At 38.0% G+C, this 21,112-nt stretch overlaps 1 long non-coding RNA gene across 4 annotated transcripts in view; it reads left to right on the top strand.

Moving 5' to 3' along the window:
- LOC114487255 (uncharacterized) overlaps positions 1-21,112 on the top strand; it is a 364,849-nt gene that overhangs the window by 80,928 nt on the left and 262,809 nt on the right. Inside the window, exons 1-2 of one of the 4 annotated variants that reach the window (XR_008618449.1) lie at positions 2,652-2,713; positions 5,196-5,275. The exons of 2 other annotated variants lie outside the window; for them this stretch is intronic. This is a non-coding gene — a long non-coding RNA (uncharacterized lncRNA). Of the gene's footprint in view, positions 1-2,651; positions 2,714-5,195; positions 5,276-21,112 lie in introns of those variants that run through there. One more of the 4 variants, XR_008618446.1, reaches the window with a different exon arrangement.

Here is a 21,112-nt window from a genome sequence, read left to right as displayed (position 1 = left end):
AATAAAAAAATAAATACATAAGTTCTACTTTTGGTTATCTATGCAATATAAATAAAAGTATTTTTTCTTAGAAACTCAGGGTACTTTTCTCAGTATACTTTAGTTCTATTTCCTTAATTGACAGTGTTCATCCACTACCCCATCAATTGTGCTCTGGTTTTCCTAAGCAGCATGTTTCATATATTGAGCTGAGCCTGCTTGTCAACTATTGTGTGATCCTGAAAGTAATTAGCTTAACTACTTACCCTTAGGCTGTGTCTCTTCTTGATGGCAAAACATTAGAAAAACAGTTGAATGTTTTGATCAGTCAACCAATTTGTTTTCCTACACATAGTTGCTCAAATAGACAGGGAAGGGCAGAGGTGGAAAAAAAGGTCTCCATTAGGCCAGAGGTTATCAGCTTGTTTGCTGTGACTTTGGAATATGAGATTTTCCTGTGGGCAAAGCAGAGGAGACCTGCTCTCAGTGAGGCTGGATACTGCATTGCAAGATCAATAACCATGCAAACATGTCCCTCTGAACCCATTACTTGCTATGTGCCAGGCGCTATATTTATATATGCTATACCTATCTTATCATCAATTTTCTCAGCCTTCTGAGGTAGTTGATATTATTATATCATCTCCATTCTACAATTAACTGGGGGTGTGCACTAGACAAACACAGTATTCAAACCCAGGCTCTTAACCATCAACTGAACCCTACTGCCTCTATTACTTGGCATGAAAAAGAGATCAAGTAGCATCATCACTTTATTACTCTGAACAGAAAAATTTGCTTACATTTAAAATGGAGAAAGGAATTAATGTCTTTGGGCTATGGCTGGGCATATGGGGGAGGGACTAAGGAAGTAGGTCTAGGTTGGATGCTATCAGAAAGAGGGGTAATTGTATGACTGCGCATCCCAATAAATCTTGCCTGTAGAAAGAGGAAACTAGGACCAAGATAAAGCTATAATTTGTAAAGAATTAGCAGTCACTCATTTGGGCCAAGAGGTGTTTGGCATTTTGTGGGTGCCACAATCAACTTGTTTTTGTCTTTGCTTTGATAAAATGTTGAATTAGCCTTGCTTCTTATTTTATTACGGTCTCAGAGTAACCTTGTCTGAAGTTGGTATTCTATTTATGTCCAACAGGACATAATAACACGGCTTAGCTGTGAATGCCAGGCCAACTTCTGAATGTCTTCGGTTGCTTTATTATTCCATCTTGATTTCTTCAATAACTGCACATACCTGGGACCCCTTCTCTCTCTACCTGCTGGAGAAGCCAACCAGCCCATGCTTGGGAGATAAATTCATGAAGAATTGAACTCAGTCATTTCATTGAAGTCCTTCAGAATTTTTTCCCATTTGGAGGGAAGAACAATCATATTTTATAAAATAATAATAACATTTTATAGTGTAAATTGAGCTCCAATACTTTCTTAAAGCCCTTTTGCATTGAGTTTATTTTGTTTTCCTAGGAATAAGTCCCTCTTTGGGATTTTGGTTCTCTGATCGTATTTGTACTGTCCTTTAGTGACGTTGTTTTTCACTACTTAATACCTGCTTTTCTGATGCCTTGTTAGTCTGTCTGTCTTGAATGGTGTTTGTCTATAGGGAGAGGATGAGCCCGTAAATCTGTTCTCAAGCCATGCTGGGGGTTGATATGTTCAGAAAATTTCTTATCTGCTTCCTTTGGACAAACTTGGTCCCAGGTCACCGTTTTAAAACCTTATAAGGATTTCTTCCTCAATCTTGTTTTTGTGTTCCTGAGAATAGTTTCTGTTTTAGTTTCATCTACCCAGAATCAGGAGGTTTTGTCTGGTTCCTGATAGGTGATGGTTGGCCATTGACCAAGCTCCAGTGACAAAAGCTCACTCAAACACCCATCTCACAGACACTTTGTGAGCTCACGGCACCTTTTCAATCTAAAACTGTGCCTCTTCCAGGCCATACACCTGCTTGCCTTATGTTTTCTCACTATAATGCCAACCCGTGTGCATACTTTTCTCTCACAATTTCACCAAAGGCAATTTGGAATTATAGTGCTCACCCTGGGGATCTTTTGATCTGGACAAAGTTGTTCCTCTGAGAGGCAGGTTAAACCAAAAAGAAACAAAATTTTGACTGTCCAACGGTCTACTTTCTTTACTTGGTATGAGGAGACTTCTAAACACAATTGGGACTAAAAAATGCCTCCTTAGAGTTTCTTTAGCAAAAGCTGATGCAAAATGTAAGAAACATAACTCTTCTTGTGGAGCTATTCCAATGCTTTCCTTCTATATTGCACTCTTTCCCTGACATCCTTTGCTTTAACCCTCAGACTCTCTTGTTCAAGACTTTTAGAGTGATGATCAAAAATTTCATGTCAGAACAGTTGGATGAAGAGATTGAACTTTCCTGGAATATTCTTTCATTTGGACACTGGGGTCCTGTTTGATTTCTTCTTTATGGGTACACAGGAAAGCTACATATTCCAGCTGCTTGGGAAGCTGTGTTGGAGTCATATGACTATGTTTTGGCCAAAGGGATACAGGGACAATGACGTATGCCACTTCCAGGCATGGCTATAAAACCCCCTGCATAATCATCTCACATTCACTCTCACTTTCTTTGGCAACATTGATAGCCACCTTTTTAAGATGCGAATGTCACAAAATGGAAGAAGCTTAGATCCTAAGTCATCACTTGGAAGAAATCCACCAGGAGAATCATCAGACCATAATGTAGGTGAGAAACACATTGTTATTGTGTTAAGGCACAGAGATTTGGGGGTTATTTGTTTCAGCAGCCGATATTATTCTTCCTCATTGATGCAGTACCCAAGTAATGACTCCCTGGTCCCATTTTTGGACTGAATAGATAATAAATATGAAGATAGAAAAAGGTACTTGAGAAAATAGAACATTATTTAGAGACAAAAACATATCTAGAAATCTAATGAGACAGCTCACTTCATACATTTTAAACTTTAAGTTTGATACATTGATAAAGTTTTATTAAGCGGGTGAAAATTACATCAATTGGTATTAGTAAATAGAAGTTTTTTGAAGGAAGGCTAATTTGGCTTTTGAAGATTTCTTAAGTGGCCGCATTGATTTAGCAAACATTTATTTGACGCCTACTATGTGACAGGAACTCTCCTGAGTACTGGTGATACAGCAGTATAAGAAGGAGATAGGAGATTATTCTAATGGAGAAGGAAAAACAAACAAATGAATAAACAATTACAGTATTTATATTTTAGGAGGTTATAAGAATTGGATGAGAAGTAAATCAGAAAAGGTGCTGGAGGGCTAGTAGAGAATCGTGCTTTTAGATAGGGTGGCCAGGGAAGCACTCAGAGGAGGCAGTTTATGAGCAGAGACTTAACTGAGGTGAGGCAGCAAGCCCTAAGAGAGCATGATTACAGAAAGAGGAACCAAACAAAGGCACTGAAATGGGAGGATGCCATACCTGCTAGAGGAACAGCAGGAGGCTACTGTGGCTGTAAAGGAGCAAAGATGGGAGGAACTCTAGGAAATGAGGTCAGATGAGTGATGTGATTCAGATCCTGACCAGCCTTGTAGACCATTGTACAACTTTTGGTTTTTGCTTTGATGGGTCAAAAAGCCACTGGAGGGTCTTTAGCATGATGCATCAACTGATGTTCATTTTAACACAACCACTCTGGCTGCTGGGTTGAGATTAAACTATAGTGGGCAAGAAAGAAGGGGAGATACTGGTTAGGAGACTGTAACTGGAATCTGGATAAGAAATGGCGGTGGCTTGGGCCAGGGTAGTAGCAGTGGTGGTAGTCAGAAGATCCTGCACATATTTATCAGTAGGTCCAGCAAGATTTGCTTTTAGACTGGATGTGATGTGTGAAAAAAAGAGAGAGGAATCAAGAATGGCTCGAAATGGGAGGATGGATTTGTCATGAACTTAGAAGGCTAAGACTGTGGGAGAATAGGTTTTGGGGGGTAAGAGCAGAATTTCAGCTTTGGTTTTGTTAAGGTTGAGATGCCTCTTGGACATCCCCATATTCAAGAGAGCACCACAATTTAACTTTACTAATATAATATCTTGAACAGTTGCTGTTTGCTTACTGCGTTATTCTTTCTTTCAAAGAGACTTTGATCTCCTTGAAAACAGGGATAATATTTTAGATTCTTTCTTTATCTTCCACATTGTCAAGCACAATTTTGAAACCCATCGTTTCTCTGTAAGTCTGTTGATTTATTATGTAAAAAATCAGATGAATGTGTAATAAATCAGACATGTGAATTGTTTCATGTAGACTATGTTTAAAAATTCATGTTAGTATTGTTTATGTGTTAGCAGACTCATGTGCCTTAGTAGTCAAAGAACAGAAGGAAAAAAAAAATGTTTGGCAGATAGAAGAGAAAAACTCTCTAGCAATTAAATCCTGCATGGAAAATGTTACCTGAAGTGACTCCTGAACAATACACACATTTACAGGAAGACTCTCGTTTGTATTAAGTCTGCATTTCAGCTCATTCACAATGAGAGCTCATGTCTTAGGAGGCATAGCCAGGAAATATGCCAGAGACCCAGGGACTGAGCCCAGTTAGGTGGGACCCTGGCTGGCAGGTATGTAAGAGCAATCTCTCCTGCATCTTGCAAAGTTGATGGTGGGATTTTATTACCACGCCAAGAGTTCAAAACCAAATTATGATGAAACGAAATGACTTAAGTAAATGGCTCTTTCTTTAAAAAAATCTCTCATTTGTGTTCTGGAAGGAAAGAGTTCATTTTATCATTTTTTTGTTATCTTTGAATGGAGTATTCAGCAAAGTAGCTTGATTCAGGTATAACATAATCTGTGACCTTGTGAACCTAAATGTAAACACTCCCAGTGGATGACAAATTAAACTGCTTTAAATTTGTCTCATTCTCTGATACTAATTCCCGGGCACAATAGGTACTTAATATGTACTGGTTGACTTGAATTAACTTGGTATAAAATGAAAAAATTATGTAGGGAGGTGAGACTGTAACTTTCACCTTTCCGTGGGTCAGGAGAACTCAGAGAGAACACTCAGAGAAACTTGAAAAAAGTGACACAAAGGAAAGATTTTACTTCTTATGAAAAATTGGGAAAAAATACATATGGTATTGTTAAACTAAAAAATATAGCTTATGTTAGCTAGAAGACATCAGTTATGTTCAAATGGTGCATTTTGTCATTATTCTGTTAATTCAATTTCAGGTATTAGGTCCATGCTGAGACCAAAGTTGAATCCAAGGCTATAATCTGGTCTTACATACACCAGGAGATTCCTCATGTTGGTATGTCTTCCCAAACAGAGTATGTGACTAAGCACTGATATAAAGGCACGTGTTCATTCTTTCCTTCATTAATGACGTTATGGAAAGTTCTTATGCATTTGGAAAGGATAACGTTTCCCCTCACCTCTGTACATTATTCCCTTAGTTGTAAAGTTCGATTTATTTTAAGATTAGCTGTCTTTGCCAGTTTTGGATTAATTATAAAAATGATAAATAACAACAGGCTTTTTGTTGTGGCTTGACTTTTTGTTTCTTAGGAGGAAAGATTATTACTTGATATGACTGTTTTACAGCGTAACGAAGAATTCATTTAGGGTCCTCGGTTTGAGGGTAGGGGCAGGGTGACAAGTGGAACCCATTTTCTGATACTTTGCAAAATCTAGAGCCACTTATATGCTAAGGCAGAACCTCTCCAAGAAATTAATGTTAACATAGACACCTTTCTCTGCTAGATTCAGCTGAATTTTGTGGTCTTTGTGTTAATAAAGTAAAGTTTCAGGAAAGGATAAAAGTCCTGCAAAAGCAATTAGAATCAAAATGAGTCATAGTGCTAAAAAGTGAATTTGCTTGTCTCCATTTACAGTACATACGTCATTCCAATGATTCTTACCTGATTAACAGTATCACCATGGTTTTTTTGTTACCGTCACAAATCTGTTATACTTCTGTAAGAGAATATTTTTAGTTTGAATTTTACGTGTGAGCTGATAAAAGGAGGCTAGAACTTTTTTAAAAAAGAAACTTCACATTACAATATCATTTATTTTTTATGGAACTTAGTCTCTAAAATGTGCTTGTGTAGAATTGTGTCCAGTAGTATCTTACGATTTCTGCATGTGAAGAACTGTGCCTATTTGTTTGGCTGAGGCCAAATATGTTCACTTTTTGTGTCTACATTTTGGTCACTAAGTCCAACTAAACTTCCTAATATAGAAGACTTTTTTCAGGAGGCAAATGTCCAAATAGCTAATAAATGTTATACCTTTCCATATTGGCTTAGCAATAAACAGGCAGGGAATAAAAAGGATTTCAATATAAATCCTTCACTGAAGCTGTTATTATTTTGAGCTAATCATATTAGAAATGCAGCTATTAAACTCCAAAAGAGCAAATCACTATTAGGAATGCAAAAGAAACAGCAGTACATCATTCCTGACATCTGTAATTATTTATAATTCTCCTAAGTCCACCCCCCCCATTATTACGCAAGCTTAGATTAAAACCCTTAAGCATTTATTTGATATTAGTTGAGATCGCATTAATAGTTCTTTGCCAGAGAGCAAAGTAGCTCCCTTTCCAGTGGGACTCTGATGAGATCTTGACCCAGTTGACTTTGGGATAGTTGAAGCCAATGGGTCTACTCCTTCATTTGCACGGGGAAGAGAACCTGGCAGGCACTTTGACTACACTGCCCATCTGCTCTCTAGAACTTAAAGGCACAGGTCCCTCGATCTCAATTCCTGTGGTAGGAAATCATACTGGTCCAGGTGCCCATTTCCTGCAGAAACAATATGGAAAGAATCTGTACTCCTGCAAAATAATACTTCTTGGAAAAAGTCTTTTGGGTTTGGAACAACTATTTTGATAAGCTGAATGAGAGGGTGGTACCACACCAAGGAGATGCCTGAATGAAACTAATGGTGTTTCCCTAGGAGTCTTTACAGAGCTACACTATTAAAGCAACGGAGTCTGGAGAAGAGCAGGATTTGAGTGTGGTTTGCCTTGAAATGTGCTATATATAAATCCCCTATTCCATTTCTGCTCTGATGTCTTTAGCAAACTTAAAACTTAAAATTGCTCAACAATACTGCGTATGAGTGGGCTTCTCCAGGCAGAAGTTGAGAGTACAAGAGAACTGACTTCAGCGTTACGCCAGAGAGGAAAATCTTTTGGCAAAAGCAAATGAGGAGTAAAACAGACTGACCAGCAACTAGAATCTATTTTTGTTTGCCATGTAATTACAATTGGAGACACAAGCCAAGATATATTGCCTCTCTAGTACCTCTGCAGGAATGACTCCCAGCAGTGAACATGGAGTGCCATTTTAGGAAATGATAAACCTGGCAGACTCCGTCTGCCTGGACACATCCAGAATATTCTGCTCCATTCTTTTAGTGTGAGCATTTTCCTGGGGCTGATGAGACATGGTGATGGCGGGAGACACATGTGGCCAGATTCTAACCTGAAGGAAGCAAATCTAGACCTGTTGTCAGAGAAAATTCCTGGAACTAGGAACACTTCAAGCTAGTTTGGGAAAAAAGAGGCAATGGCATTTGAAAAGTTCTTTCTTCAGAATGGACCTGCAGAATCAATGTGGATTCTTGACCAACACCACATATTTTCACGTTTAAACCCAAAGTGATACATGTGAAATGCTACTCAATTTTGAAATCTTTATTATCTGAGCCAATCCCAGGCCATCAGAATAACCTGCTGACCACTAAAGTTTCTCAAATGCTTTGTTCACAACCACATATAGACTCCGTGAAGTCTTACCTTCCATTAGAATTTAACCCTGAAATGACTTGTCTAGTCCCCCCTATTTGTGTGGAGGGTTCCATGATGCTGTGATTAAACACTTTAGTGACTTTTTCAGTTTTTTTCCCTTCAATGGAAAGATAAATGTCTAGCTTTCAGTTGAACAGATTCAGAGCTGGTTTGATACTGATCTCCAAATAGATTTCAATTCAATGAAACTAATACTGATTAATTCTTTGTATAATACAGGCTTTATGCTAGGTGCTAAAGTAACTTAGGGAATCTAAAAATAGTGTCTGTTGTTCAGCTATTCTTATGGAATTGGTTCAGATTTGTATAAACCTTCTCTTATTCAAAAGACTTTTGTAGTAGATAACTTGAGATTGTCTCTGTGAAGGTTCCCTACAGTATATTCACCCCATAGACTTCTGCCTTTATCAACCATGGTGGTCTAACAACAGTAGCAAAGGATCCTATTTTAGTTTTCTTTAAAAATTTTTTTATTGAGCATGTCTTTGACTTTTTTCACACTCATGGTCATTTATATGGATGTCACAGAATATTAGGTCAGTTTATCCTGGCCCTCATGATGTATCTTAGCTCCTGAACTTTATCATTAATTTGAAAAATGAAAGTCACTTGTTACCAAGTGGTACTGCAGCAGTTTCTGTCTTAAACAGAGGGTATTTTATTTCATTTTTTTACACATTTCTGAAATTTTATTTCTTTTTTTATTGAAGTATAGTTGATTTACAATGTGGTGTTAGTTTCAGATGTACAGCAAAGAGGTAAAGTGATTCAGTTATACATTTATATGTATTCTTTTCCAGATTCTTTTCCGTTATAGGTTATTATGAGATACTGAATATAGTTCCCTGTGCTCTACAGTAGGTCCTTGTTGATTATCTATTTTATACATAGTAGTGTGTATCTGTTAATCCCAAACTCCTAATTTATCCCTCTCCCTCTTTCCCCTTTGGTAACTATAATTTTGTTTTCTATGTCTGTGAGTCTATTTCTGTTTTGTAAATAAGTTCATTTGTATCATTTTTTCTTTTAGATTCCACATATAAGTGATACCATATGATATTTGTCTTTCTCTGTCTGACTTACTTCACTTAGTATGACAATCTCTAGATCCATCCATGTTTCTGCAAATGGCTGAGTAATAGTCCATTGTGTATATAAACCACATCTTCTTTATCCATTCCACTGTCATGGACATTTAGGTTGCTTCTGTGTCTTGCCTATTGTAAATAGTGCTGCTATGAACATTGGGGTGCATGTGACAGAAGGTATATTAAGTGGTACACACTCTAAAGGGAGCACTTCCTTTCAGAAATGCTACACTCTATGTCCATAATCCTGTTGGAAGAGCAGTGATTCTGTGTAACTCAGTCTGTGCAGGACTTGATTTGTTAGAACTGAGTCTGCATTACCAGTATTCTGTTGACCTCTATGGCAAGAGCTTTCCACTTGCATATTACAGTAGCCTTTCTAAAGAGATTTCTTTTTAAACTCCCATTATACAAACAGCAATACAGTCCTACTGGCTAGGTAACTTTCATTGGCTATTTAATGGTGAAATGTTAAAATTGACTTCAATCAAGGTTACCTTTATTCAATCAAGAATACCTTTGAAAGACTTCACTGAGAATTCTCCATCGAAGTAAATTCCATATTATATTGCCCAAGGAATTTCCAGAGTGGTGTGTATTCATTGCCTTCACTAGACTTTTAATTTAAGCCATTAAATTCTCTAAAATGTCCAATGTACAGTAAAAGAGTCCTTTTTAATACTGTCATGAATTTCCCAAGCGTGTGCATTCTAGGAGAGATCCTATCGTGAAATATCTTGAAGACATACCGATTAGGTTCCTCTTGATTGTTTTCAACAGGGAGTAGTGTTTTTGGCATTTTAGTTTTGGGGATTCATCTCACCCCACACTCTTTGCTTTGCTCCAGCGTATTTAGTTTAATCAGAGTCAGCTCAAGTTTCACATGGAAACTCCAAGTCTGCTTATCAGGGTGCACCTGTTTGCCAGTTTAGGTTGAACTTATGATTGTATGACTTGCAGCTTATTACCTCCCTCTAGTTTATTTTTTCAATAGGCTGACGTTCTGGTCACCAGAAGATGTTGAGATAGCAGAAAATAGGCAGGGGATAAGCAAAAGTTCAGCAATATTTATTAACTGAGACTAGAACTGGTCTGAAGCAATTCTCTCTTCATTCTTCAATCCCATTTTTTATAATTAGGAACTCAAAAGGTTATAACAATATGAATAATATATAATGTTAATATTGTACTATGTGTTACCTCTAGTTATCAATAACTTCAGTTTATCTGGTAAAATATATTTCTTGTGTAAGGTATTGGCATGGAGAGGAAATATTGAGGAACTAGAATATGCAGTTTCTTCCTCTTGTACAATTGAGACTATAAGATCTCATTTGATAATAATATATTTAATGAGAGGACACAGCCTAATAATATACATTGTTAGGCACCAATTTATCAGAGTAACTCCTGGATGTATAAGAAAAGCTTCTTATATTCCTACTATGTGGATGGAAGAAATTCAGTTCAGAAACATTAAGCACTAATTGATTATATGGTAGATGCTTGGAATACAACATTGAATAAGACGGACACCTCGTTCAAGGAACTCATGACTGCAGGGGAATTGATCTAATCCCAACTGAATAGTCTGGGAAGGGGAGGCAGGCTTAGCCGTCCATTGCTTCAACTCCCTGGAATAAAATCTGGCATTGCAACCCTTAAAAAAATATCTACGATCACATTTTCTTTTTGGAATTGGTTAGAAAAACATATAAATCAGACATCTGAAGTATGCACACAGAATTCTTGAAGCCATAAAGACAGTGATTTTCCTTAGTTTGCATCTAATAAAATAGAAAAGCAACCCACTTGACAGAAAATGGGCTTCCTGAAGGCTCTGGCAGAGCCAGGTCTGCTGTACACAGAGCTGTACATCCAGAGAACAGCACTGTGTTGACACCCTGCAATAGATGGGGCTCCGCTGTTGCTGTTGCTGCCCCACTAACTAAAGGAAGCACTTCCAAGGTACCTTTTCCAGGGCTAAGATTTTAATGACTTTCCTTAGTTCTGGTGGTTCACTCTAGCACAGTACAGATAGCTCTTGGCAGCACATGTGGAAGCGTCATCCATGGACCTCTGAGTGCCATTGTGGGGCTTCCAGGGAAGAGTGCCAAGTGCTTTTTACAGTCTCAAAACAGCCATATTGGTTGGAAGGTGGAGATTGTAATAATTTTTCACGATGAAGACAATCTTTGATCTTCCTACAGTTTTGCTTTGTCCCAGTTCACACTCCTTCTAAGAGAGCCTTAAAAGGACGGTTCTCTTGGCACTCTAGAACCCTCTATTGGTAATAATAAGCATTTTTGCCTCAAGGGAGGTGTGAAGAGAGATGGAGATAAGGAGCACATCGTAGCCATTTTAGTTTTAACTTATTTTATGAAATGTTTCCCCCACACACACACAATTTTTCTTTCAGGGGCTTAGCTGTGCTTCTGCTTTATTGATAGAGCACAACTTGCTAGGGAAATGGATAGAACATTCGAGAAAGACATGAAAGATTTAGTCCTCAAATAAACAAACAGAAAATGTGTGAAGCATTTTGACAATAATGGAATGGAAATTATGAATATATGCATGTTTCTAGCATTTTATTCCTTCCTCACGTACCACCTGTTTCTACTTAACCTCCGAGGGTATGAGGTGTGAGAGTATTTTATGCTCTCATGATGTACAATCAGAAAGAAATGGGGAGGAAAGAATGGGATGGAAGTAGAAGAGCTAGGGAATCTTTAAGGAGAAACATTAGGAAGCCCCTTTGGTGTGAGGAAAGTGGATTGTAGGGAAAAGGACTTCATGGAGCGTTATTGTGGTCTATAGGGTCCCTGTTTGATATTTAATAGATTGCATGTGAAAATTGTGAGTAATTATGAAAGAGCTTTTTGTCTTCTGGACGGGATTTTCTCAACTGTCGTGCCATGCCAAGAAGCTGCATCACGTGAATAGTGAATGACCACTTACTGAGTCATCTATTCAAAGATAACTTTACTTAGTTTAGTATCCTTTCTGGGTATTTCACCTCATAAGGTTTTCTTTAATTTTTTATGGCATGTCTTCCATGGATCCCTTCGAAACAGAGCCTGACCAGGAGTTCAGGTGCCCTTGATTTATGGAGGGGGTGGTCTTCAGAAAAACCTTTCTAGGAGGGAGTGAGGCCGAGTAAGGAAGGAGAAAGAGGCAAGTGAAGATGTGGTTTCAGGTCAAGTCCAGTCTTGGTCTGATGTGTGGGGGAAGCGTTGGACTCTTCACTGAACTGAAAAGTGCATCCTTGTACCATAATCACTCAGCCATGGGTGTGCTAAAGAAAAAAATTATCCATGACACTTGTTAAAGATGATAAGGCAGACTTTGTTCATGGAAGATTACTACAATGGGTTTTTGTAGTAGGGAAAAGAGATCGGACTCAATTCTGACTCCAACAAGGACAAGTGGAAATTTATAACCAAGGAGCAGGGTCAGTGGGTGAAAAATTACTAAGGAATAAGGGTTTTTTTGTTTTTGTTGTGTTTTTTTGCTAAACTGACTCAACAGAATTCTTGCTGCAGGCAGGCCAGGGTGATAAGATAATATCAAGGGTAGGGGATGAGAAATGTCATCAGATAGAGGGGGTGGTCAGATACCAAGGCTGGAGGATTTTTGCCAAACGGACTAAGCCAGATTCTTGCTTGAACTGGATTCTACACAGACAGACTGGGAGGCCCAAGGTCCAGCTAGTGGAGCAGAGGATTCAGAGGAGCCTGACGAAAGCTCAGTTAAGGGAGAGAGCCTTTGTCAGGTGGTGCATATCCCTCCTGGGTGAAGTGGCTTCCACTAGATCAGGGCAGTTTTCTGGAGGAGGGCAACATCTATGAGCTGGTAGCCACCAACACTCACTGAAGCTGGGGCATGGGTAGATGCACCAGATTGGTAAAGGTGGATTGGTAAAGGTGAAGCACCAGGATTTGGATTTATAAGAGCTCTGGCACAGAGTTGGATCTGCACAAGGCAGATGCAGTTGGCATCTGTGTTGGGCAATTTAAAGAAGTATAGTAGTTTTCGCTTCGTGTCAGTCAGACCACATGATATCTAGACTCCTTTACAGGGACCTTTAAGACTTGTGCCACAGTCTCCAGCCTCATTTAAGGACACTGTATTCCTCACGTTTTATCTTTATCGTATACCAAGCTTCTTTGATTCCCTAAATCCACCATCCCCTTCTCTCATCCATACCCTACTCCTTCCTCATAGGTACTTTCATTTGACTGTTTCCTACCATTCTTCTTGCCATAACTTAGATATCATCACTCCCTCCTGGAGGCTTTGCTTTGTACCCTGAATTAGGTTAGACATCCCCTTCCAGCCTCCTAAGGCACTTTGTACTGCCCTTCATAGTAATTTCCAGAATACATTTTAATTGCTCGTTGGCTTCTTTATCCGTGCATCCTTATAGACTACAAGTCTATGAGGGCAGACATTAGCACCCGGCAAATAGTAAGTACAGGCATTACGAATTTATATATGAATATACAGAATAAATAAAAGAATATCTAAAATTTTCATTTCTATGAGGATGAATCTTTCTGTTAAAATGTACAATAATTCAAAATACAGATTAACCCACACATCTAAAAGAAGACCTTCTAAGTCAAATGTAAGTTTTGGCAGGATTAAGAAAGAGCTAGATAGTGAATCCCAATGATTAGGCTTCAGGTTTAGGCAAACAATTTATCTCCCACACAATAGCAAATCTATTTTTCTAATGTATATGGCTACTGTCATGCCTAATAACATGCCCATCTGTATGAAAGCGTATCTGCTATCAGGGTAGTGTTTATCTTTGTGCATCATCCAAAAATAAATGAAAAAGTCCAAGTATCACTGAGGAGGGATATGATAGATATCTACATAGTTTTTATCTTTAAAGAGAAGCTATTCGGGAAAAGGCTGGGAACTGCTTGCCTCGAGCAAAACCACTTCATCGGATGGATCCGGATACAAGTACTGGTACAGTGTGATGAGGAAGGGCATGAGCTTTAAAGTCAGACAGGCTTTTGGTTTAGTGCCATCTCTGAGGCCAGGGTGACCTTGGGTGACACCATCACCATCCTCATTCTACAGGTTCATCATTTGTAACAGCTGTTGTGGAAAGTCAGTGAGATTATGCCTGCGATAGGCTGAACACCGTATCAGAGCACAGTCAAAGCCCATGGCCTTTGCTAGTTCACCATAACACACCGTGGTGGGACAGCATGGGGTGGGGGGGAGGTAATTGCTTAGCCTGATGGATGTGAGACTCCTGGCCAGCTTTATGAGAGGAGGTATCCTTAAGTAGAATGGTGGGGGAGTACAACGGACCACAGAATCCACGCATCGTTCCATTGTGCCTAGCTCAGACCTGCATATAGAGTGTAAGAGTGTAATGACCGTTGCTACGTCGATTGAGCATTTTCTGCGTGTCAGGCACTTTAACTTACACTCTCTCTAGTTTTTACATTGTGTGAAAATTACATACTATCATCTCAATTTTACATACACGAAAAATATGCTCAGAGACATCAAAGGATTTGCCCAAGCTACTACAGCCATGAAATGACAGAGCCAGGATTAGACCTAGATTTATCTAGCTGAAGGCAAACGTTAAGGTTAATTTTAGAAAAAAACATATTTGAGGGAAAAATGAAACCCAGGATCTCGGCACTGCCTTTTCTTTTCCTCCGGTCCTGTTAGCAAGCCATTAGAATGTCACTAAAAAGTAATTTTGTTATGATTTCCCTTGACCCTGGTCTCCAAGGTGACTCCGCACCATATCTCATTCCAGCTTCTCTAAGTGCTGGGGAACAGATATGCTTTGGGTTCCTTTTGATTCGTTCTTTTTCTCTGTAATTTACTCTGCACTGTCCACCCATATACTGGATATACATCAACCTTACAACCACAGGTATCTATAAAGTGGAAGCATCTATTTAAAGATACTTTTTCTGACTCTTCATTTTATGTATTTGGCAAATGATAAAGATGTTCTCTGCACAAGAAAAAGGATACTACTGTATAAAGCCTCCTTATTTGAGATGTGAAAGCAGTAACCTTTAATGCTTAATAATCTTATATCTATTCCATCTTCCCCTTGATTTATATTGCTGTTTGACAGCTCTTTGTGGTGTGGAATATCAGTAAATGGGAGTATTTGGCATTAATCATTTTCAGTAGGAATTTTATTAGTCTTTTATTTTTCACCATATTGTAAATTTTCTGACATAATATTGTAAAGTTTGCTGACATAATTGTCTTATAATCAGGACACATCTCACTACTTTTTAATAGACCAACATAGCATCAGAAAATTCCAGGGCTAGACGGGATGCTAATAATTATAAAATTTAGTTTCTCAAAGTGTATTCCAGTGTTCAAGGTTCTCACTATCCCCACCTTCTCTGTAAAACGACGACAAAATATTTGCATGCTTAAGTGAACTGCGGAAACAGTGACTTAGGATGAATTACAAAGGTTTCTTCTAAGTATCCGCTTGGCTAATCCACGCTGCCTCTCTAACAGGGAACACAGGGTACAGGATTGCTCAAGTTCACTGTGTTTAACCATCCCCCTTATCCCACTCCACCCCCGCCCATCTTTCATGGACCATCTTGTGGGGCCAGTATGCCTCAGAATACACTGATCTACTCAAATATTTGTCTGCAGATTAGGAAACTAAGCCCCAGAGAAGTTAATTATCACCCACTGTGAGACCATGGGCGCCTCCATGTATTCTTTACTTTTGTTGCTGAAATCTATTCACCTGTCCTTTAGGCCTGGGCATAGCAGTCAGACTAGAGAAGGCTTACCCTGCAGGCTACAGAAACTTTGGTAAAATCAAGTAATAGTCCGTAATATCAAGGAAGAATCGTTTCTGGAAAAAGAAATGCATTACAGAAGCTAAATCAAAACAGGAGTCTTAAAATTCTAATTTAAAATGAATGATGGTTTTTGATAATGGGATTTGACCCAGCTTCTTAGTTCAGAAAAGCATTTTTTAATCACTGGAAAAACTAGTGGACTTTTGGTATCTTGCATAAAATCTGATTTTTGAAATAATCAAAATAGTTCAACACGTTTAAATGTGCTAAGTGATCTAGTTGAGATTACTTTTTGAAAAAATAAAAAGTGATTCATGTTTTCAGATTGTATTAATGTAACACTAATTCTTGTAAGTTTTGTTTTTATTTATGGAGAAGTATTTAGTCAGGAGAGTCAAATAATTTTTAATATCTAGTTTATTTCAAAATAGAATGGATTATACCATTGACAGCATGTGACCAGTTTTGGTAAAGTACTTATTTTGGTGGATATATAACAAGGCAATATAGGAAAGAAGGATAAGGCTAAACTGAGAAACTACTTAACAACTGTCTTTTTTCATCATCTAATCAGGTAGGAGGAACAGCTGGCAGTCTGGGGTGCTCTTAGCATCTGATCATAATGTCCTTAGGGGTGTATGACACAGCAGTGAAGGAATTTCACTTTTGGCTTTGGCAATAATTACAAAAGAAAAGTCTGTAAGCAGTTTTTTCTTTTATATCTGCAGTTCCTTCCTCCCCACTTCACCCCCATTCTTCTTCCCCTTCTTCGCAGCATCCTTTAAGTGTAGCTTGCTGCATTATACTTGGGTAGCTGCTAAGGAGTAGAAGAAAGTGTATTTATCTTTCCTTTCTTCTCTTTACTTACCCATCTAGTTAAATCATTGGTCTAGTTAAATCAATAACGATATTTTATATTTGTACAGAATATTGTGATATATATAGTACTTTCACAAGCATTTTTATTTAATTCTTTTTTTTTTTCGGTACGCCGGCCTCTCACTGTTGTGGCTTCTCCCGTCGCGGAGCACAGGCTCCGGACGCGCAGGCTCAGCGGCCATGGCTCACCGGCCCAGCCGCTCCGCGGCACGTGGGATTTTCCCGGACCGGGGCACGAACCCGTGTCCCCTGCATCGGCAGGTGGACTCTCAACCACTGCGCCACCAGGGAAGCCCCTTTTATTTAATTCTTACAAAAATGCATCAGGTAGGCAGAGCAGACGTTGTTAATTGTCTTTACAGATGATGAAAATGAGGATTAGGGAGGTCAAGTGATTTGTCCAGTTCACAGCTAAAGAACAACAGACTGGAATCAGAGCCAGGTATGCTTTTTATTTTAATGAAGTGTAGACTGTGTTTTTCTCCACTACAGAATGAATTCATATGTATTATAAGATATTAGAAAAAGTAAAGCATAAGAACGTGAGGAAAAATTACCTATTTCTCCAACATCCAGAGATAATCATTCTTCTGTTCAGTTGTTTTAAATATTTGGATTTTTAAAAAGTAATTTCGGTCAAATTGCATATATGCCTACATCCAAGTTTTTTTCTGGTTAACCTTTTTTTATACATATTTTTAAAGGTTATTATAAAATATTTTTACTTGACCCTTTTGAAAGTACAAAAAGTAGACTTACTAATTTTAACAAGTTAAGCTACATAACAGTCAATCATCTTCCACTCCTGACACCTGTTACCAGCCCTGTTGTATAGCTTGACACCCTTACAAATCAGCATATGTAAATTAAACTCTATTTATTCCTAATTTTATATATGTAATATAACCATATAAACATATATAAACAAAATATGTATTACAATATATAAATGAGATCTTAACGTACATATCATACATTACGTGCTGGGGTTGTTTTTAGTGTGGTATTTCTTCTTTTAAGAGTTGCTGTCTCTCTGACCCTTTCTTTTTTCCTCTTTCTACATTGCAAAGACATCAAGAGAGGGTTCATATAGTAACAACATTTATTAAAGACATAAATGTTCTAAAGTAGAGGAATGTAAAAGCAAATTATGATACCTTCAACATGTGGAACACGTTTTATAGCTTTTAAAGGTGTTTATGATGAGTGTGCTATCCTATTAGGAAACACTTATTAAGTATGTAAAAAATTCATCAAAATAAATTGGGAAGGAAGTACATCAGAATATTGATGGCACTTTTCTCTAGGTGACATTTTAAAATTCAATTCAAAATTTTATTATTTTAAATAACCCAAATTATTAATAATAAAGAGACAAATTTTGAGATAGAGATGGGATTCTCACCTGTGTATTTGCCCTTGATCTTTTCCTTGACTGTCCTACTCGGTGAAGTTTCTTATTTTTTGAACAGCCCTCTCCTAGTCTATGGTAATAATTCTAATGTGAATTATGAACCAATTTACTCTTTCTCTTATAGGATCCTCAAAGTTTACCTTTTTCCTTTAGTGAGCTGTTTATCAATTGATTAAGAAGACTACATTTTGGGAGATTGGCTTTCTAAACCCCCTTTTGATTAAATGGACTCTGACAGAATGTAAAAGGAAAAAACATTTACTTTCTTCATATACTAGATTCGTGTCTTTATCATATAATAGATGCGTTGATAATATTTAGCTAGGTTCTTATTAGTCATTTGGGCAATTAGGAGTACAACTGTGGGGCACTGAATTAAGAAAAAACACATATAGAAAATCACTCAAATTTAAAAACTTTCCTTAAAACCTTTGTGGTTGGCAGTACATTGCAAGACATTTTAGGAAGGCTTGTAGGAGCTCAAGAATATACAAAGTAGCATAAGGTATCCTTTGCTCAAGCCTGGACATATCTCTTAACAGTACAAAAATGAATGCTTGGTCCAGTTTATTTTAAAATTTCTCCATTACTCTATAATGCGCAGAGTATATTGAAAGCATTCTATATCTCCTTTTTTTGTGAGATGTGCATCTTCTATGACAACAATTTGTAACCAAGGCAACCAAACCTTTGCTTAATGTCCTATACTTTAGTAAAATAAAATGCATGTCATTTTAAGTACAGTTTTTTTTTTAAATAGAGATGGTTTGAGATTTTACTTCTAATGAAGATGAAACTGTTTATTATTCTATTTCCCATCAAATCACATCTTTCTATGTGTTGAGAGGGATCCTTCTCAGAAATATGATTGCTTCAGGTCTGAGGAGCCATTCTTCTCTCCCTCCGCCTCCTAAGCTTGACATGTTAACAATTATTATCAGTTTTTGTTTTTGGTCTCCATCCATCTATGCGATTTGAACTTCCTTAATCCTGTTTGAAACACAAGTGAGTATAAATAAATAAAATATTCAAATTGAATAAGCAAGTGAAGCTATCCAAAAAATTCAGCCTGTAGAGACAATCAGCTGGACAGATTCAAGCTGAGTAATACTTTTAATTTTTTCCCAGTGGTTTTAGTGTCCCTATGGATTATCAAAATTAATATTGATGCTTTCTGCTTCAGATTTGAAGACCATGTTAGATATATGCAATTTCCCAACATTCAGCTCTTCCAGGGTTCCATCGCCTGCCTTTTTATTTGTAAAGTATTTGATTTGTTGCCTCAGTTTATCCATGGAGGACCTTTGTGATGGAGAATAACTTTTCCAACTCTTTCAAAGCCTTCGGTATGAGTCTACTTTCATTTCAGATTGAGTTGATTTGTTCTGTTTTCGACCACCAACAATATAGTGTATTTGCTGGTTGGTTCATTCATTCAAAAGAATCTTTATGTCTCGGAAAGTGAGGAAGAAAGAAGGGAGAACAGAGATCAACTCTATTCTGTGGATCTAAAGCAGAGGATCGAACACACAGTCTTCCTTGTTAATTTCTTGAAAGGGCGTGAGGAACTATCAGCCAGCAACCACGACTGTAAGAACTTTGTAAGATTCTCAAACTTGTTTTCTTTCTCCTGTTCATTATTTGTTAGTTCCTGTTATCCCAAACCGAGTGGCATTTAACAGCTTAAAGACATAGGATCGATGAGCTGGCCTCCAGAAGCTGCGAGACTGGGGGAGATTGGGGAAGGGATGGTAAAAGGAGGGAAATCATCCAACTGCTCAGCAGTTTGAAGGAGATGGAGACAATTGTGCAAGAACTGGGTGAGTGAATGGCAGCACTGAAGGAGAGCTCACTGGATCCCTGAAGTTTGTACCATGGAAGAAAGAAGGATGACGATGGAGATGAACCAGAGCTTGAGACTGACCAGCACTAACAATGGAAATGCCTGTATGATCTTGGCATACAGCATCCTTTAGTCAGCTTCCCCAGGCTGATCTTGGCTTTCTCAAATGCTTCCCTTCTTGGATAAGATCGCCAAGATTTTCCTACTTGCTCTTTTGACTTCACGGGATGTTGGGATGGAGAGACGGAGGTCACAGTCCTTTGTATGTAATGAGGCAGGATGCAGAGAAAAGCAGGGGTGACCTCTGTGAGCTTTATTTATTTATTTTTAATCTGTGAAGAGTAAATAATAGTATCTGTCTAGTAGTGTCTGTCAACAATCAAATTTGATAATCACTGGTCCTACTTTGATTGTTGTTTGTCTTTTTTATTTACATTTCTTGTCTTCTTAGTTGGTTTGTAATATTCTTAAATACCAAGACACATCTTAAACCTGTTGTATCTCTGGTGCCTCGTACTATGTACTCTGGACTCTGGGACTCAAATGGCTTTTTATGAATGTTGTGTGCCCTTGGCTGGAAAATAGCAATAGCTAAAACTTATGGAGCACTTACTGTATGCCTGTCTATATTGTAAGTATGTTGTGTAAGTAATTGCACAACGACATTGAGAGCAATTGATCATCACCATTTTACAGGTGAGGAAACTGAGGCCCAGAGCTGAAGTAACTTGACCAAGTGGTCCAGATGGTAATGTGGCTCCAGAAACCACTCCCTTAATCACTGTGCTCTACTGAGAACCACGTGGCATCCCTCACTAATTCCCTAAGTCATGGAAAGAAGAGGAAACATTTGTGCCTGTACACAATGGGCAAGGGGCCACCACTGCTTCTGAGACTGGAGTGATTTTTGTATGTGCTTCATGCCCAATAGCAGAATATGTTCTTCTTTTCCCAGGAAAGTACGAGAAATAATCTGACAGTGCAGATTCAGGAGCAAGAAAAGTGTGGATCTGTTGCTGCTGTTCTAGCAGTTGGCTCTTGCTCTTTTTTCTTCATTGAGTAGTTTCCACAGAGAAACTGTCTTGCTCTGCACACCTAAACAATAAGAATAAGACCAATCACAGCAGTGAAACACTCATACTAAAAATGTAGATCTATTCATATGCCATCACTGCTCAACTCATGAGTTTTCAAATAGAGGGAGCTGACTGTCATCATGTTCATAAATATATTATAGATTTGTATTATTTATTTATTTATTTTTTTATTTTTTGT

Source organism: Physeter macrocephalus, chromosome 11 (genome assembly GCF_002837175.3).
Source record: "Physeter macrocephalus isolate SW-GA chromosome 11, ASM283717v5, whole genome shotgun sequence".
NCBI classification, from domain to species: Eukaryota; Metazoa; Chordata; class Mammalia; order Artiodactyla; family Physeteridae; genus Physeter; species Physeter macrocephalus.
This window is presented reverse-complemented; position numbering and strand designations above follow the sequence as displayed.